The sequence below is a fragment of the Salvelinus alpinus genome, chromosome 28 (assembly GCF_045679555.1).
Source record: "Salvelinus alpinus chromosome 28, SLU_Salpinus.1, whole genome shotgun sequence".
Lineage (NCBI taxonomy): Eukaryota > Metazoa > Chordata > Actinopteri > Salmoniformes > Salmonidae > Salvelinus > Salvelinus alpinus.
This window is the reverse complement of record NC_092113.1, coordinates 14,518,023-14,535,739: the sequence shown is the minus strand read 5'-3', so window position 1 is coordinate 14,535,739 and position 17,717 is coordinate 14,518,023. Positions and strand designations below refer to the sequence as shown.

Below are 17,717 nucleotides of genomic sequence, written 5' to 3'. Positions count from 1 at the left end.
TCCGGTAGGTCCTCCCTGAAACCAGAGTCTGCCCTGATCCTGGGGGGTATTTTGGTCACTTACCCCACTGCCCCTCTTACGTCCCTCCTGCGTTCTCCTACCTCCTCTTACCCCGTACTCCCCCCTCAGTAAGCCCGTGCCCTGAGCCTCAGGAAGCAGCTGAGTGCCGCTTTTAAACCCTCCATCAGCTCTCCGCTGCTCAGCCTCATGAGGGGACTAGTGACCTCGGGAACATGTGTCAATGCCACACTAAAATACTATACTGGGCAGTGCTATCTTTTACAACACATTTGCATTTTAGTCATTTAGCAGCCGTTCTTATCCTGAGTGACTTTCAGTTCATTCAACTTACAGTGCATTCATCTTAAGGTAGCTAGATGAGACAACCACACTAGACAGTCAGACAACCACACTATCTTGTACTAGGCTGCTCTGTGCTGTGCTGTCCAATGGGTAAACCGCAGAAGTGATAATCCAGCTTCATGAATGAGCTTCTCCTAAACTGCTATGGAAAAGTAACTTCCGGTTGTAGCTGTACACCACCTAGTTTCTACCCCGTTTGTGTCGTTTGGTTCTGTTAGTTTCCTAGTGAACACACCCCAGCTTTAGGTTTGGGACGCGGACGGCTGTGCCACAGCCTATAAGCACTCAGCGCTGCTCTGAAGCTTTCCAGGACAGGACGGTGAGTCCCGCGGGCCGTGAGATACCTCTAGCTATTGTTGTCTCATTCTCTCCTTCTCTCTCTCTCTCTTTCTCTCTCTCTCTCTCTCTCTCTCTCTCTCTCTCTCTCTCTCTCTCTCTCTCTCTCTCTCTCTCTCTCTCTCTCTCTCTCTCTCTCTCTCTCTCTCTCTCTCTCTCTCTCTCTCTCTCTCTCTGTCCGTGTTCCACCAACACACTCTTTAAAGAGCCACTGAACATGCCGATTGGCATGTGTGTTTTTCTGTTGCTCATTAGAAAAACAACATTTCCGTCTTGGAGGTGAGTTACCTGACCGATACAGTTTCGTTATTGATGTTTGTCCCCTATGAGACACTGTAGATGTGGAAGCCTATTTCACTTCCTCAAAATTAGAATGAATCTTAGATATCTCAAGAAATCTGTAATTAATTTTGTCATATTTGCAGAGGATGTTTTACAGTAGTTGTGCAATTTCACATCTAACTAAAGTGTTTGGTGCAGTATTTCTCAAGTGAACAAAATGTGTGACGCGTTGTCTTATGTAAACAAAGTCGGGCTGCTGGGCAGGTCTGTCTCACTGTCTCTGCTATTGGGTAGAGAGCGATCACCGCAGCTGTTCACCCCATGTTAGTGGGCAAATGTACATCTTCAAATCAAAACCCAACCTTCATTTACCCATTGTGAAGCACGGATGTTCCAAACTCTGTTTTAGACCAGACTGACTTCATGACCAAAATGATCCTATTTACACTTTGTAGTACATTTTGACACTAAAATAACTGTTTCTGACACATATCGATGCCACAAAGGGATTAGTTGCTTTTTAAAGGCTGTCGCTCTTTAAAGGCCTACATGCACAGTGCAAATATACTTAAAGAATCAAAGTATATCACGGTCAACTGAGCACAATACACAGTAAATGGAACAGCATGGAACCACAGCTCAATGTTCTTGTTTTACATGGGCTGCATTATGGAACCACAACCAGACCCACAGTCTGTGTCACACAGGATGTGTCCCCTATGGGCCCTGGTCAAAAGTAGTGCACTATGTAGGGAATAGGGTGCCATTTAGGACGAAGCCTCAGACTAGAACACTGAGCCACTGGTCCTCTGGGCTGGAGGCTGCCTATAGCCTCCAACTAACTAAACACCAGGAGATAGAGAAACCATAGAGTACCACTACCGCCTCTAGACTAGTCAAACATGTAGAGGGCCATCAGGGTGACATAGTTGTGTAATGACACAATGGCTGTGTCCCCGTTTCACGGAGTGCACAGGGCAGGGTGAGGGGGTTCCAGGGGGTGGGACACAGAGAGGGGACGGGACGGGACGGGGAGGTGATGCTATCTCAACAGCTGTCAGCAGTTCGTCTCTGCCGCCGCTTGTCCAGCTTTGAACAAATCTGCTTCAACAGCTGAAATGTAGAATGTGTGCGTGTGGTCTAACTACTATCATTTTGGGTTCCAAAAGTCCCCCCAAGGAGAGTAAAACAAGGTCAATTTGACAAGTGGGGACCTTCTGCCGGTCCCCAAAGAAAGAAATGCTATTTTAGGCTTAGGGGTTAGGGTTAAGGCTACAATTAGGGTTAGAATTGGGGTTGGGGATAAAGGTTAGGGTTAGAGTTTGGGTTAGGAAATATAGGATTTTGAATTGGAATACATTTTTTGGTCACCACTTGGATACTAAAACCAATGTGTGTGTGTGTATGTGTATGTGTATGTGTGTGTGTGTGTGTGTGTGTGTGTGTGTGTGTGTGTGTGTGTGTGTGTGTGTGTGTGTGTGTGTGTGTGTGTGTGTGTGTGTGTGTGTGTGTGTGTGTGTGTGTGTGTGTGTGTGTGTGTGTGTGTGTGTGTGTGTGTGTGTGTGTGTGTGTCAGAGAGAGGGACAGAGAAAGCGAGAGTGTTTGTTTGTGAGTACGTATAACAGTAGAGATTTCATTTGTGTTTTGAGATGAGAATGTCATTGTGCACGTGTATCAATGATAATATGGAATAAATTATTAGAAGATCCATGAAGTCCAACAACTACTTTCCCTGTGTTTCCTTTTTAAAATCCAGTTGGCCTATCTATCATGAGGAAGGTAGAATCAAAATTGCCCTCAGCATCTCACTGGTCACGTGTTGAATGGTAGTGGTGAGGGCAATTATTGGTCAGCCAAATAGTAAAGAGAGAACTAAGTGAGTGAGAGAACTAATATGTTTTACTTTTAAGCTTCCGTCAGCAACTTTTCCACCTGTCCAGAAAATGGTCTCTACATCTCCTGTACGCCAGCGATGGAGGACTCATCAAAATTAATGGTTGTTTAAAAATAACATTAAAAGTTATGAGTAAGAGGATCCTATGTCTAATCTGTAATTTGGCCAGTGGCCAGTTTGTCTTTTGGGCTGCCTATCAATTATAATGACACTTTAACTGCCTGGGGCTGAGGGTTTATCACTCATATCCCTGTCGAGACTCAGGCCAAGCTAAGCCCATTCCTTGTCTGTGTCTGACTGTGCGTGTTAGTGCGTGTTAGTGGGTGTTTGTGTGTTGTGTGTGTGTGAATGTCGCACAGGGAGCACTGGCTCACTGGTAATGAATGTCAAGAGGCGCACGTTAATAAATTAGCCACGCATGTATTTTCCTTATTAATTGCCTCTGTGGCAAATCACAACCTCTTTAATGCATTTCACTTAGTGTTGCTTATGAGTGCGTTTCATAAAACATGGCAGCTTTTTAGACGCTTATTCTTGGATGGAATTTATCACTCTCCCATACTGTCCTACCCCCCCCCCCCCCCCCTCTACAGCTTTTGAATTTACAGATATTTGCACTGCAGGGTTTTTTTTGTTACGATTGAGTGTGACTTGGCAAAAAATAAATCATGTGTAAAAAAAAAATGCTCATACTGTATGTAGGAAAAATATCAAAGATTGTTAATCATTCCAAATATTATTTTATAATACAAAACATAATTGAACCATATGTTGATGATAAATACACTCCATGCCCTCAGTGGACAGCTATTATATTTTGTTCTACTGCCTACCAAATTAATGTATTTTAGTTCTAAAAGGCTCTATCTTCTCTGCCACCATATCTCAGTGTTACTCAGAGATGACAGAGGTATGCCACCATATCTCAGTGTTACTCAGAGATCACTGAGGTATAACACCATATCTCAGTGTTACTCAGAGATGACAGAGGTATGCCACCATATCTCAATGTTACTCAGAGATCACTGAGGTATGCCACCATATCTCAGTGTTACTCAGAGATGACAGAGGTATGCCACCATATCTCAGTGTTACTCAGAGATCACAGAGGTATGCCACCATATCTCAGTGTTACTCAGAGATCACAGAGGTATGCCACCATATCTAAGTGTTACTCAGAGATGACAGAGGTATGCCACCATATCTCAGTGTTACTCAGATATTACAGAGGTATGCCACCATATCTCAGTGTTACTCAGATATTACAGAGGTATGCCACCATATCTCAGTGTTACTCAGAGATCACTGAGGTATGCCACCATATCGCAGTGTTACTCAGAGATCACTGAGGTATAACACCATATATCAGTGTTACTCAGAGATTACAGAGGTATGTCACCATATCTCAGTGTTACTCAGATATTACTGAGGTATGCCACCATATCTCAGTGTTACTCAGAGATTACAGAGGTATGTCACCATATCTCAGTGTTACTCAGATATTACTGAGGTATGCCACCATATCTCAGTGTTACTCAGATATTACTGAGGTATGCCACCATATCTCAGTGTTACTCAGAGATTACAGAGGTATGTCACCATATCTCAGTGTTACTCTCAGAGATCACTGAGGTATGCCACCATATCTCAGTGTTACTCAGAGATCACTGAGGTATGCACCATATCTCAATGTTACTCAGAGATCACTGAGGTATGCCACCATATCTCAGTGTTACTCAGAGATGACAGAGGTATGCCACCATATCTCAGTGTAACTCTCAGAGATGACAGAGGTATGCCAACATATCTCAGTGTTACTCAAAGATCACTGAGGTATGCACCATATCTCAATGTTACTCAGAGATCACTGAGGTATGCCACCATATCTCAGTGTTACTCAGAGATGACAGAGGTAGGCCACCATATCTCAGTGTACTCAGAGATGACAGAGGTATGTCACCATATCTCAGTGTTACTCTCAGAGATGACAGAGGTATGCCAACATATCTCAGTGTTACTCAGAGATCACTGAGGTATGCCACCATATCTCAGTGTTACTCAGAGATGACAGAGGTATGCCACCATATCTCAGTGTTACTCAGAGATCACTGAGGTATGCCACCATATCTCAGTGTTACTCAGAGATGACAGACGTATAACACCATATCTCAGTGTTACCCAGAGATTACAGAGGTATGTCACCATATCTCAGTGTTACTCAGAGATCACTGAGGTATGCCACCATATCTCAGTGTTACTCAGAGATCAGTGAGGTATGCCACCATATCTCAGTGTTACTCAGAGATGACAGAGGTATGCCACCATATCTCAGTGTTACTCAGAGAAGACATAGGTATGCCACCATATCTCAGTGTTACTCAGAGATCACTGAGGTATGCCACCATATCTCAGTATTACTCAGAGATCACTGAGGTATGCACCATATCTCAATGTTACTCAGAGATCACTGAGGTATGCCACCATATCTCAGTGTTACTCAGAGAAGACATAGGTATGCCACCATATCTCAGTGTTACTCAGAGATGACAGAGGTATGTCACCATATCTCAGTGTTACTCTCAGAGATGACAGAGGTATGCCAACATATCTCAGTGTTACTCAAAGATCACTGAGGTATGCACCATATCTCAATGTTACTCAGAGATCACTGAGGTATGCCACCATATCTCAGTGTTACTCAGAGATGACAGAGGTAGGCCACGATATCTCGGTGTACTCAGAGATGACAGAGGTATGTCAACATATCTCAGTGTTACTCTCAGAGAAGACAGAGGTATGCCAACATATCTCAGTGTTACTCAGAGATCACTGAGGTATGCCACCATATCTCAGTGTTACTCAGAGATGACAGAGGTATGTCACCATATCTCAGTGTTACTCTCAGAGATGACAGAGGTATGCCAACATATCTCAGTGTTACTCAAAGATCACTGAGGTATGCACCATATCTCAGTGTTACTCAGAGATCAGTGAGGTATGCCACCATATCTCAGTGTTACTCAGAGATGACAGAGGTATGCCACCATATCTCAGTGTTACTCAGAGAAGACATAGGTATGCCACCATATCTCAGTGTTACTCAGAGATCACTGAGGTATGCCACCATATCTCAGTGTTACTCAGAGATCACTGAGGTATGCACCATATCTCAATGTTACTCAGAGATCACTGAGGTATGCCACCATATCTCAGTGTTACTCAGAGATGACAGAGCTATGCCACCATATCTCAGTGTTACTCAGAGATGACAGAGGTATGTCACCATATCTCAGTGTTACTCTCAGAGATGACAGAGGTATGCCAACATATCTCAGTGTTACTCAAAGATCACTGAGGTATGCACCATATCTCAATGTTACTCAGAGATCACTGAGGTATGCCACCATATCTCAGTGTTACTCAGAGATGACAGAGGTAGGCCACCATATCTCAGTGTACTCAGAGATGACAGAGGTATGTCACCATATCTCAGTGTTACTCTCAGAGATGACAGAGGTATGCCAACATATCTCAGTGTTACTCAGAGATCACTGAGGTATGCCACCATATCTCAGTGTTACCCAGAGATGACAGAGGTATGTCACCATATCTCAGTGTTACTCAGATATTACTGAGGTACGCCACCATATCTCAGTGTTACTCAGAGATCACTGAGGTATGCCACCATATCTCAGTGTTACTCAGAGATCACTGAGGTATGCACCATATCTCAATGTTACTCAGAGATCACTGAGGTATGCCACCATATCTCAGTGTTACTCAGAGATGACAGAGCTATGCCACCATATCTCAGTGTTACTCAGAGATGACAGAGGTATGTCACCATATCTCAGTGTTACTCTCAGAGATGACAGAGGTATGCCAACATATCTCAGTGTTACTCAAAGATCACTGAGGTATGCACCATATCTCAATGTTACTCAGAGATCACTGAGGTATGCCACCATATCTCAGTGTTACTCAGAGATGACAGAGGTAGGCCACCATATCTCAGTGTACTCAGAGATGACAGAGGTATGTCACCATATCTCAGTGTTACTCAGAGATGACAGAGGTATGCCACCATATCTCAGTGTTACCCAGAGATTACAGAGGTATGTCACCATATCTCAGTGTTACTCTCAGAGATGACAGAGGTATGCCAACATATCTCAGTGTTACTCAAAGATCACTGAGGTATGCACCATATCTCAATGTTACTCAGAGATCACTGAGGTATGCCACCATATCTCAGTGTTACTCAGAGATGACAGAGGTAGGCCACGATATCTCGGTGTACTCAGAGATGACAGAGGTATGTCAACATATCTCAGTGTTACTCTCAGAGAAGACAGCGGTATGCCAACATATCTCAGTGTTACTCAGAGATCACTGAGGTATGCCACCATATCTCAGTGTTACTCAGAGATGACAGAGGTATGTCACCATATCTCAGTGTTACTCTCAGAGATGACAGAGGTATGCCAACATATCTCAGTGTTACTCAAAGATCACTGAGGTATGCACCATATCTCAGTGTTACTCAGAGATCAGTGAGGTATGCCACCATATCTCAGTGTTACTCAGAGATGACAGAGGTATGCCACCATATCTCAGTGTTACTCAGAGAAGACATAGGTATGCCACCATATCTCAGTGTTACTCAGAGATCACTGAGGTATGCCACCATATCTCAGTGTTACTCAGAGATCACTGAGGTATGCACCATATCTCAATGTTACTCAGAGATCACTGAGGTATGCCACCATATCTCAGTGTTACTCAGAGATGACAGAGCTATGCCACCATATCTCAGTGTTACTCAGAGATGACAGAGGTATGTCACCATATCTCAGTGTTACTCTCAGAGATGACAGAGGTATGCCAACATATCTCAGTGTTACTCAAAGATCACTGAGGTATGCACCATATCTCAATGTTACTCAGAGATCACTGAGGTATGCCACCATATCTCAGTGTTACTCAGAGATGACAGAGGTAGGCCACCATATCTCAGTGTACTCAGAGATGACAGAGGTATGTCACCATATCTCAGTGTTACTCTCAGAGATGACAGAGGTATGCCAACATATCTCAGTGTTACTCAGAGATCACTGAGGTATGCCACCATATCTCAGTGTTACCCAGAGATGACAGAGGTATGTCACCATATCTCAGTGTTACTCAGATATTACTGAGGTATGCCACCATATCTCAGTGTTACTCAGAGATCACTGAGGTATGCCACCATATCTCAGTGTTACTCAGAGATCACTGAGGTATGCACCATATCTCAATGTTACTCAGAGATCACTGAGGTATGCCACCATATCTCAGTGTTACTCAGAGATGACAGAGCTATGCCACCATATCTCAGTGTTACTCAGAGATGACAGAGGTATGTCACCATATCTCAGTGTTACTCTCAGAGATGACAGAGGTATGCCAACATATCTCAGTGTTACTCAAAGATCACTGAGGTATGCACCATATCTCAATGTTACTCAGAGATCACTGAGGTATGCCACCATATCTCAGTGTTACTCAGAGATGACAGAGGTAGGCCACCATATCTCAGTGTACTCAGAGATGACAGAGGTATGTCACCATATCTCAGTGTTACTCTCAGAGATGACAGAGGTATGCCAACATATCTCAGTGTTACTCAGAGATCACTGAGGTATGCCACCATATCTCAGTGTTACTCAGAGATCACTGAGGTATGCCACCATATCTCAGTGTTACTCAGAGATGACAGAGGTATGCCACCATATCTCAGTGTTACCCAGAGATTACAGAGGTATGTCACCATATCTCAGTGTTACTCTCAGAGATGACAGAGGTATGCCAACATATCTCAGTGTTACTCAAAGATCACTGAGGTATGCACCATATCTCAATGTTACTCAGAGATCACTGAGGTATGCCACCATATCTCAGTGTTACTCAGAGATTACAGAGGTATGCCACCATATCTCAGTGTTATTCTCAGAGATGAAAGAGGTATGCCACTATGTATCAGTGTTATTCTCAGAGATGAAAGAGGTATGCCACCATGTATCAGTGTTATTCTCAGCGATGACAGAGGTATGCCACCATATCTCAGTGTTATTCTCAGAGATTAAATAGGTATGCCACCATGTATCAGTGTTATTCTCAGAGATGACAGAGGTATGCCACCATATCTCAGTGTTATTCTCAGAGATGACAGAGGTATGCCACTGTATCTTGGCTCCATGATGACAGAGGTTCACCATGCAGACAGAGATCAATCTCCCAAAATACTCTCTCCCTCTTTATGGTGGTTTTCTAGCTTGTTTGTTTTTCACATCTACAGTGGGGAGAACAAGTATTTGATACACTGCCGATTTTGCAGGTTTTCCTACTTACAAAGCATGTAGAGGTCTGTAATTTTTTATCATAGGTACACTTCCACTGTACCTACCAACCAGTAAGAATTCCGGCTCTCACAGACCTGTTCGTTTTTCTTTAAGAAGCCCTCCTGTTCTGCACTCATTACCTGTATTAACTGCACCTGTTTGAACTCGTTGCCTGTATAAAAGACACCTGTCCACACACTCAATCAAACAGACTCCAACCTCTCCACAATGGCCAAGACCAGAGAGCTGTGTAAGGACATCAGGGATTGTAGACCTGCACAAGGCTGGGATGGGCTACAGGACAATAGGCAAGCAGCTTGGTGAGAAGGCAACAACTGTTGGCGCAATTATTAGAAAATGGAAGAAGTTCATGATGATGGTCAATCACCCTCGGTCTGGGGCTCCATGCAAGATCTCACCTCGTGGGGCATCAATGATCATGAGGAAGGTGAGGGATCAGCCCAGAACTACACGGCAGGACCTGGTCAATGACCTGAAGAGAGCTGGGACCACAGTCTCAAAGAAAACCATTAGTAGCACACTACGCCGTCATGGATTAAAATCCTGCAGCGCACGCAAGGTCCCCCGGCTCAAGCCAGCGCATGTCCAGGCCCGTCTGAATTTTGCCTATGACCATCTGGATGATCCAGAGGAGGAATGGGAGAAGGTCATGTGGTCTGATGAGACAAAAATAGAGCTTTTTGGTCTAAACTCCATTCGCCGTGTTTGGAGGAAGAAGAAGGATGAGTACAACCCCAAGAACACCATCCCAACCGTGAAGCATGGAGGTGGAAACATAATTCTTTGGGGATACTTTTCTGCAAAGGGGACAGGACGACTGCACCGTATTGAGGGCAGGATGGATGGGGCCATGTATCGCGAGATCTTGGCCAACAACCTCCTTTCCTCAGTAAGAGCATTGAAGATGGGTCGTGGCTGGGTTTTCCAGCATGACAACGACCCGAAACACACAGCCAGGGCAACTAAGGAGTGGCTCCGTAAGAAGCATCTCTAAGGTCCTGGAGTGGCCTAGCCAGTCTCCAGACCTGAACCCAATAGAAAATCTTTGGAGGGAGCTGAAAGTCCGTATTGCCCAGCGACAGCCCCGAAACCTGAAGGATCTGGAGAAGGTCTGTATGGAGGAGTGGGCCAAAATCCCTGCTGCAGTGTGTGCAAACCTGGTCAAGAACTACAGGAAACGTATGATCTCTGTATTTGCAAACAAAGGTTTCTGTACCAAATATTAAGTTCTGCTTTTCTGATATATCAAAAACTTAATTACTTAAAAATCATACAATGTGATTTTCTGGAGTTTTGTTTTAGATTCCATCTCTCACAATTGAAGTGTACCTATGATAAAAATGACAGACCTCTACATGCTTTGTAAGTAGGAAAACCTGCAAAATCGGCAGTGTATCAAATACTTCTTCTCCCCACTGTACCTAAGTTAGATGTAATTCATTAAGGAACACAAAGAAAGACAGAGAGAGGAGACAGAGAGAGGACAGAGAGAGGAGACAGAGAGAGAGAGGAGATAGAGAGAGGAGACAGATAGAGGACAGAGAGAGGAGACAGAGAGAGGACCGAGAGAGGAGACAGAGAGAGGAGATAGTGAGAGGACAGAGAGAGGAGATAGTGAGAGGACAGAGAGAGGAGACAGAGAGAGGAGACAGAGAGAGGACAGAGAGAGGATAGAGAGAGGATAGAGAGAGGACAGAGAGAGGACAGAGAGAGGACAGAGAGAGGACAGAGAGAGGAGACAGAGAGAGGAGACAGAGAGAGGAGACAGAGAGGAGACAGAGAGAGGAGACAGAGAGAGGAGACAGAGAGAGGAGACAGAGAGAGGAGACAGAGAGAGGACAGAGAGAGGAGACAGAGAGAGGAGATAGTGAGAGGACAGAGAGAAGAGACAGAGAGAGGACAGAGACAGGAGACAGAGAGAGGAGACAGAGAGAGGAGACAGTGGGAGGACAGAGAAAGGAGACAGAGTGTCATGCCCTGACCTGACTATTCTTTGTTTTCTTTATATATTTTGGTTAGGTCAGGGTGTGACGAGGGTGGTTTGTGTGTTTTTGTCTCGTCTAGGGTGTTTGTACTGTCTAGGTTTTTTTTGTAGATTTATGGGGTTGTGTTCATTCTAGGTGTTTATGTAAGTCTATGGTTGCCTAGATTGGTTCTCAATTAGAGGCAGGTGTTTATCGTTGTCTCTGATTGGGAACCATATTTAGGCAGCCATGTTCTTTGGGTATTTTGTGGGTGATTGTTTCCTGTGTCAGTGTTTGTGCCACATGGGACTGTTTCGGTTTGTTCACGTTTATTGTTTTTGTATTTGTGTTCATGTTCAGTTTTCCCTATTAAAACATGGACACCTACCACGCTGCGTATTGGTCCGATCCTTGCTACACCTCTTCAGAGGAAGAAGTGGACGACAGCCGTTACACAGAGAGAGGACAGAGAGAGGAGACAGTGGGAGGACAGAGAGAGGAGACAGAGAGAGGAGACAGAGAGAGAGTCAGAAACTGCAAGAGAGCAGAGAGTGAGAGCATGTCTGCTGTATGTTAGTGAACCAGTGTCGTATCATACGGTTAGTGTACTGTACAGGGTTCCTCCCAGTTAGCCAACAGTGTGGGATGGGAAAAGGCTCTGTCAGTCTCATTACCCTAGCCCCTCCTCTACCTGCCCATCCCTGCTCTCCTTCCCTCCCCTGCTGGTTTGTCTCCACTCCCTCCACCTTGAAGGTCAGCGGCTGGAGAACAGATCCCGTTCTGCTGAGTCCGTCAAACGCAAAACCAGAGACCCGCCTGCCCACTGACGTCCATAAAACAAACACAGAATGACAGGTGTCGCCGCGTTTTCGCCTCCCTTTTCACCCCCATCTCTTTCTTTTCACTGCACTTCCTCTTGTTTGATGTTGATTTATAGTTTATTGTTCCTCATCGCGTTTCAAGGTCGCTCTTAACGCGGCCAAACTAGGCCCTTGAGGAATGTCTTTGAGTACACCTGCCAGTGGAACTTGGAGCTATCCTCCGTGCAGCTGGCACGGCTACCCGCCATGGAACTCCTGCCTGGGAGAGGCTAAATCCAGCCTGGGGTCCTACTGAGGCCCCTATGGTTCACATACAGAAAGCTCCAGCTCAAGTTACAATGCCGGCAGAGTATCTCAGAACCCAGAATCAAATCTGCCATGTTAAGGCTGTCAGTCACGAGAGACATGACATAAGGGATCAGCAGTTGAATTAGTCCCTGATTAGAAGGGAATAATGAAATAAAGCAGTGGAACTGGCTTCGAGATTTGAATTTGAGGGCTTTGGAGATTAGACACAGACGATTTACTGGTCCTTGCCATTTTGCCACTTGCCATTGGATTTTCCTGCACTAGTATTTCTGGTGGGCAGTAACTACTAGACTAGTACACAACTCAACTACTATTATTTTTGCCCTGATCACTCTTTGATTCGACTGTGCTGTAGATTGAGGGAGATGGTTGGAAAGAAACAGATATTTACTGCGGCATCGTCTTTCCCTGAACTGTAGTCAATGCAAAAAGGATCCATCATGGACTCCCGAGGGGCTCCCAGACAGCTAAATACAAATTAGCAGGACACCAGCAGACATTATAGATTCCTTAGCTACCGGATGGTTGGGTGGACGGGTGGATGGGCTGGGGGGACGGGTGGATGGTTGGGTGGACGGGTGGATGGGCTGGGGGGAGGAACTCATCCTTTTTTGCTTGCAGTTTGCTTCAATATCGGAGCATTTTATTTGAAAAGGATCCTGAATGTTCTCGTTCTTTGTACAAATGGTAGTGGTTAAAACATTAAGATCTGTGCTAGGCATTAAAAATATGGGTGTGTTTGTGCGTGTGTAGGTGTCTGTCCCTGACATGCATACTGATGAACAGTTCAGGCGTGCATCGTGCAGTGAGCTGTCATCAAGACTTTGATAGAGTGTGTGAATGTGTGTAAGCTCATGCATGCTCATGAGTGGACGCTTTGAATGCTTGATCCAAAGTAAAACTGTACATTTCTGTGAAAAATGGATAGTGATGTGTGTTCAATCGTGCTTATGCATGTGCACATGTTCCAACCTCTTTGTTCTGTTTGCTGTGTGTCAGGCAGGTACCCCCCCCCGTCTCTTTTTTGTTACTCTCTAGAAAGGGATGTTACCCTCTCCTCCTCCCACTTTTGAGATGATTGTATCAGTATGCTGCTCTACTTCAAAGTCCTGCTTGAGATTTTCAGGTCACTCCTTCCCTACAGACGACTCAACCTCTAGCTTTCCCTCCACATCCTTAACAAGAGGATGAGGGGCTAACCCAAAGCAGAGGGTTTATTTGGGAGAGTCTGATGGAGCACTAAGGCAGGCTCTCTCCATCTCTGGAGGTAGATGTGTTGTAGAAGGACCAGTACGAATGGCTCAGGGGAAGCCCAGATGTCAATCGAGGCCAATTTTATGCTAAAGTACACCTTAACATGAAAGCACACTACCGTAAATAATAGATTTTCAGGGGCCGCAGGGTATATTGTTTTGCAGTCAAATGTTACATATTTGTTTTCATCTTTCAGTCATCCCATGTTTTTATGAAGGTTCCTAACAGGGCCAATATGAGCTGTCTGACTGAACTAGGAGAAGTAGTTGAGATACATCCTGTCATGATGAGTACTTCATTTGGAAATCGGAAGGTTCCGGAACAGGGGGGGGGGGGTCCCGGAGCACATGAGAAGAAAAGTGACATACACAACGTAGCAGCGCAGCAGACTGAGTAAACAGCCAAGTAGCCTACTATCTGTGTTGGTGAAAAGGACAGCGCTCTCCAAGGTGCTGATTAATTTTAGACATCACTGCAGAACACCTGCCCTACGCATAGCCTAGATGTCCACATACTCGAATATAGCTGCGGTGGTCCGAATTTCATACAACCTAATTTTCAAGACATCAATGTACAGCAACATTTTTTTAAATGGCACTGCAGAACACCCACCATATGCACATGCACACGTAGTCAGCCGTGGGGCTTACAAGACCTGAATTTCATATCATTTTTAAGACATCATTGTAAAGCAGTCTCTGATTGGGGATCATATTTAGGCAGCCATTTCCCCTTTGTGCTTTGTGGGATCTTGTTTTGTGTAGTGCCTGTGAGCACTGCATTTTCTTCACGTTTCGTTTGTTCGTTTATTGTTTTGTTTTGCTTTGAGTTTCACATAGTAATAAAAGATGTGGAATCCAGATCACGCTGCGCTTTGGTCCAGTTATTATGACGAGCGTGACATCTACAGTGCTTACTGCCACTAAATGTGCCTTGGTTCAAATAACTTTTTTCTGAGGGCTCTTTGATGTTTTTGTATGTTGGAGGCAGAGGACTTTACTGTACATTCCACCCACACTTTTGCAAGTTTAATCCCTCCAGTCTTTTCTAGACCCAAGCTCCCTACCTTTTTTGCATGTTGTACATTCCAGCTACGAATTTTGCAGGACAAGCCAGGGGTTATACATTTGCTTGTTCTTGAACTGAGCCTCCGTCATAATTGCACCTGATCTGATCACTTCGCCGGTAATAAAAGATGTGGAACCCAGATCACGCTGCGCTTTGGTCCAGTTATTATGACGAGCGTGACAGAAGATCCCACCAACAAAGGACCAAGCAGCGTGCCCAGGAGGAAGTATCCTGGACTTGGGAAGAGATTCTGGATGGGAAGGGATCCTGGACTTGGGAAGAAATCCTGTCAGGACAGGATCTCCTTCCGTGGAAGCAGACGCAAGCGGTGAGGGAAGGACGGCAACGACGCCAGGGTTCGCGGCCACGACGCAAGCCCAAAAGACAACCTGAATTTTATTTTGGGGGGGGCACACGGAGTGGTCGGCGACGCTGAGGGGTGAGTCAGAGACCGAGGAGGAATATTGGGACAGATTGAGCGAGGAGTGGGTGGCGAAAGTTGAGGGGAGTGAACCAGAGACTGTCAGTGAGTTGAGGGAGAATGTGGAGGAGAGAGAAATGAGAGAGTTATTGAATTGGTGGAGGATGCACAACATTTGCCCTAAGGAGTGTGTTATCGATGTAAAGCCACCTGAGTCAGCTCTCCGTACTCATCCTGAGTAGTGTGTTATAGATCCGGTACAAGTGATGCTGGCTATACGCACCAGGTCTCCAGTACGCCTTCCCAGCCCAGTACGTCCTGTTCCAACTCCCCGTACTCATCCTTAGAAGTGTGTTAAAGTTCCGGTACAATTGATGCCGGCTATACGCACCAGGTCTCCAGAGCGCCTTCACAGCCTAGTATGTCCTGTGCCAACTCCTCGTATTCACCGTGTGAAGAGTGTCATCGTTCGGATACAATGTGTGCCGGTTCTACGCAACGTGTCTCCAGTACGCCTCCACAGCCCGGTATGTTCTGTTCCTGCTCCTCGCACTCTCCCTCATGTATGCCTTCCCAGCCAGGTACGTCCTGTACCTGCTCCTCGCACTCTCCTTGGAGTGCATGTCACCAGCCCGGTGCCACCTGAGGTGCGGCCCCACGCATCAGGCCTCCAGTGTGCCTCCACAGTCCAGTATGTCCTGTGCCTCCTCCCCGCACTCGCCCTGAGGTGCATGTCACCAGCCCGGTGCCACCTGTACCGGCCACTTGCATCAGGCCTCCAGTGCGCCTCCACAGTCCAGTACGTCCTGTGCCTCCTCCCCGCACTCGCCCTGAGGTGCGTGTCACCAACCCGGTGCCACCTGTACCGGTCCCACGCATCAGGCCTCCAGTGCGCCTCCCCAATCCAGTACGTCCTGTGCCTGCTCCTCGCGCTTGTCCTGAGGTTCGTGTCACCAGCCCGGTACCACCAGTGCCGGCCCAACGCACCAAGCTTCCGGCGACAGTTCGCGGTCCAGAGCCTCCAGCGACAGTCTGCAGTTCCAGAGCCTCCAGCGACGGGCGGCAGTCCAGAGCCTCCTGCGAGGGTTCCCAGTCCGGAGCCTCCGGCGGAGATCTACGGTCCGGAGTCCCCGGCGTCGAACCATGGTCCGGAGTCCCCGGCGACGAACCACGAGCCGAAGTCCCCGGCGACGATCTACGGTCTGGAGTCCCCTGCGACGACCCACCGTCCGGTTCCTCCGGCAACAATCCACGGTCCAGAGCCCCCGGCGACGATACACGGTCCGGAGCATCCGGCGACGATCCCCGCACCAGAGCCGCCATTGACGATGACGTATTCGTGAGCGGAGTGGATACTTCACCCTTTGTGCTTTGTGGGATCTTGTTTTGTGTAGTGCCTGTGAGCACTGCATTTTCTTCACGTTTGTTCGTTTATTGTTTTGTTTTGCTTTGCTTTGAGTTTCACATAGTAATAAAAGATGTGGAACCCAGATCACGCTGTGCTTTGGTCCAGTTATTATGACGAGCGTGACATCTACAGTGCTTACTGCCACTAAATGTGCCTTGGTTCAAATAACTTTTTTCTGAGGGCTCTTTGATGTTTTTGTATGTTGGAGGCAGAGGACTTTACTGTACATTCCACCCACACTTTTGCAAGTTTAATCCCTCCAGTCTTTTCTAGACCCAAGCTCCCTACCTTTTTGCATGTTGTACATTCCAGCTACGAATTTTGCAGGACAAGCCAGGGGTTATACATTTGCTTGTTCTTGAACTGAGCCTCCGTCATAATTGCACCTGATCCGATCACTTCGCCGGCGGATGCACTGTCCCTCCAATGGCTCCCCGTCCTCCTCTTCCGCCGAGTCTGACTTGCTAGTAGGCCTACTAGCTAGTGGAGATGCTGAACTGGCAGAATTAGCAGCGCTGCTAGCTATGGCTTTGCCATCGGGAGCATTTGCCAATTACTCCTCTCCTCCGGCTTTGACAGTTCTTTGGCTCATTTCGGGTTCGATTCACCATTTTTCTCTGGATGGTGTGGCAGGATAGGATTACTTCACAGAAGGATCCCCGCGCTTTAAGTCATGTTTTTCCGGGGTGGCGGGAAAAATAACGAGGAGGCAACTTGATTTAACTCTGGTCACTTTTATTAGAATGTTTACAGTGCAAAAAAAGTCAAAAAGTCAAGTCTGAGAGGTGTCTCTAACAAATCTAACCAATCAGAGAATCAAAGTTGATAACATCATGGGCTCTGGCCCAACTCATAGGTTTCGGGGACCAATCAGAATGGTCAGATTGTGTGCGCATTGTGGAAGAAACATCAGTTTGGCCGAAGCCATGTGGATGGGTATCCAGGCAAACAATCCAACCCATTGTAACTATATTGTTCGGGGACATTGCAAGTATATTCTCAGTATACAATAAATCCCAAGCTCTTTTGTGCTTGTGCTATAAAGGACTTCCTTCGTTGTCTCTCTCTTACACACATTTCTGTCACACCCACACACATTCCTACACACTAACATGTACTCAAAATGTCTTATGTTATTGTCAAGGCATAAAAGGATGAAATTTGTTAAGAATATCGTTTGATGCTTCATGTCCTCT

General features: G+C 46.0%; 1 long non-coding RNA gene across 1 annotated transcript in view; it reads left to right on the top strand.

The window, feature by feature from the left end:
* The first annotated feature begins 310 nt into the window (after nucleotides 1–310).
* The window catches only part of LOC139558035 (uncharacterized), a 35,138-nt gene continuing 17,731 nt past the window's right edge, over nucleotides 311–17,717 (top strand). The window contains exon 1 of the long non-coding RNA XR_011671529.1: nucleotides 311–682. This is a non-coding gene — a long non-coding RNA (uncharacterized lncRNA). The remainder of the gene's footprint in view (nucleotides 683–17,717) is intronic.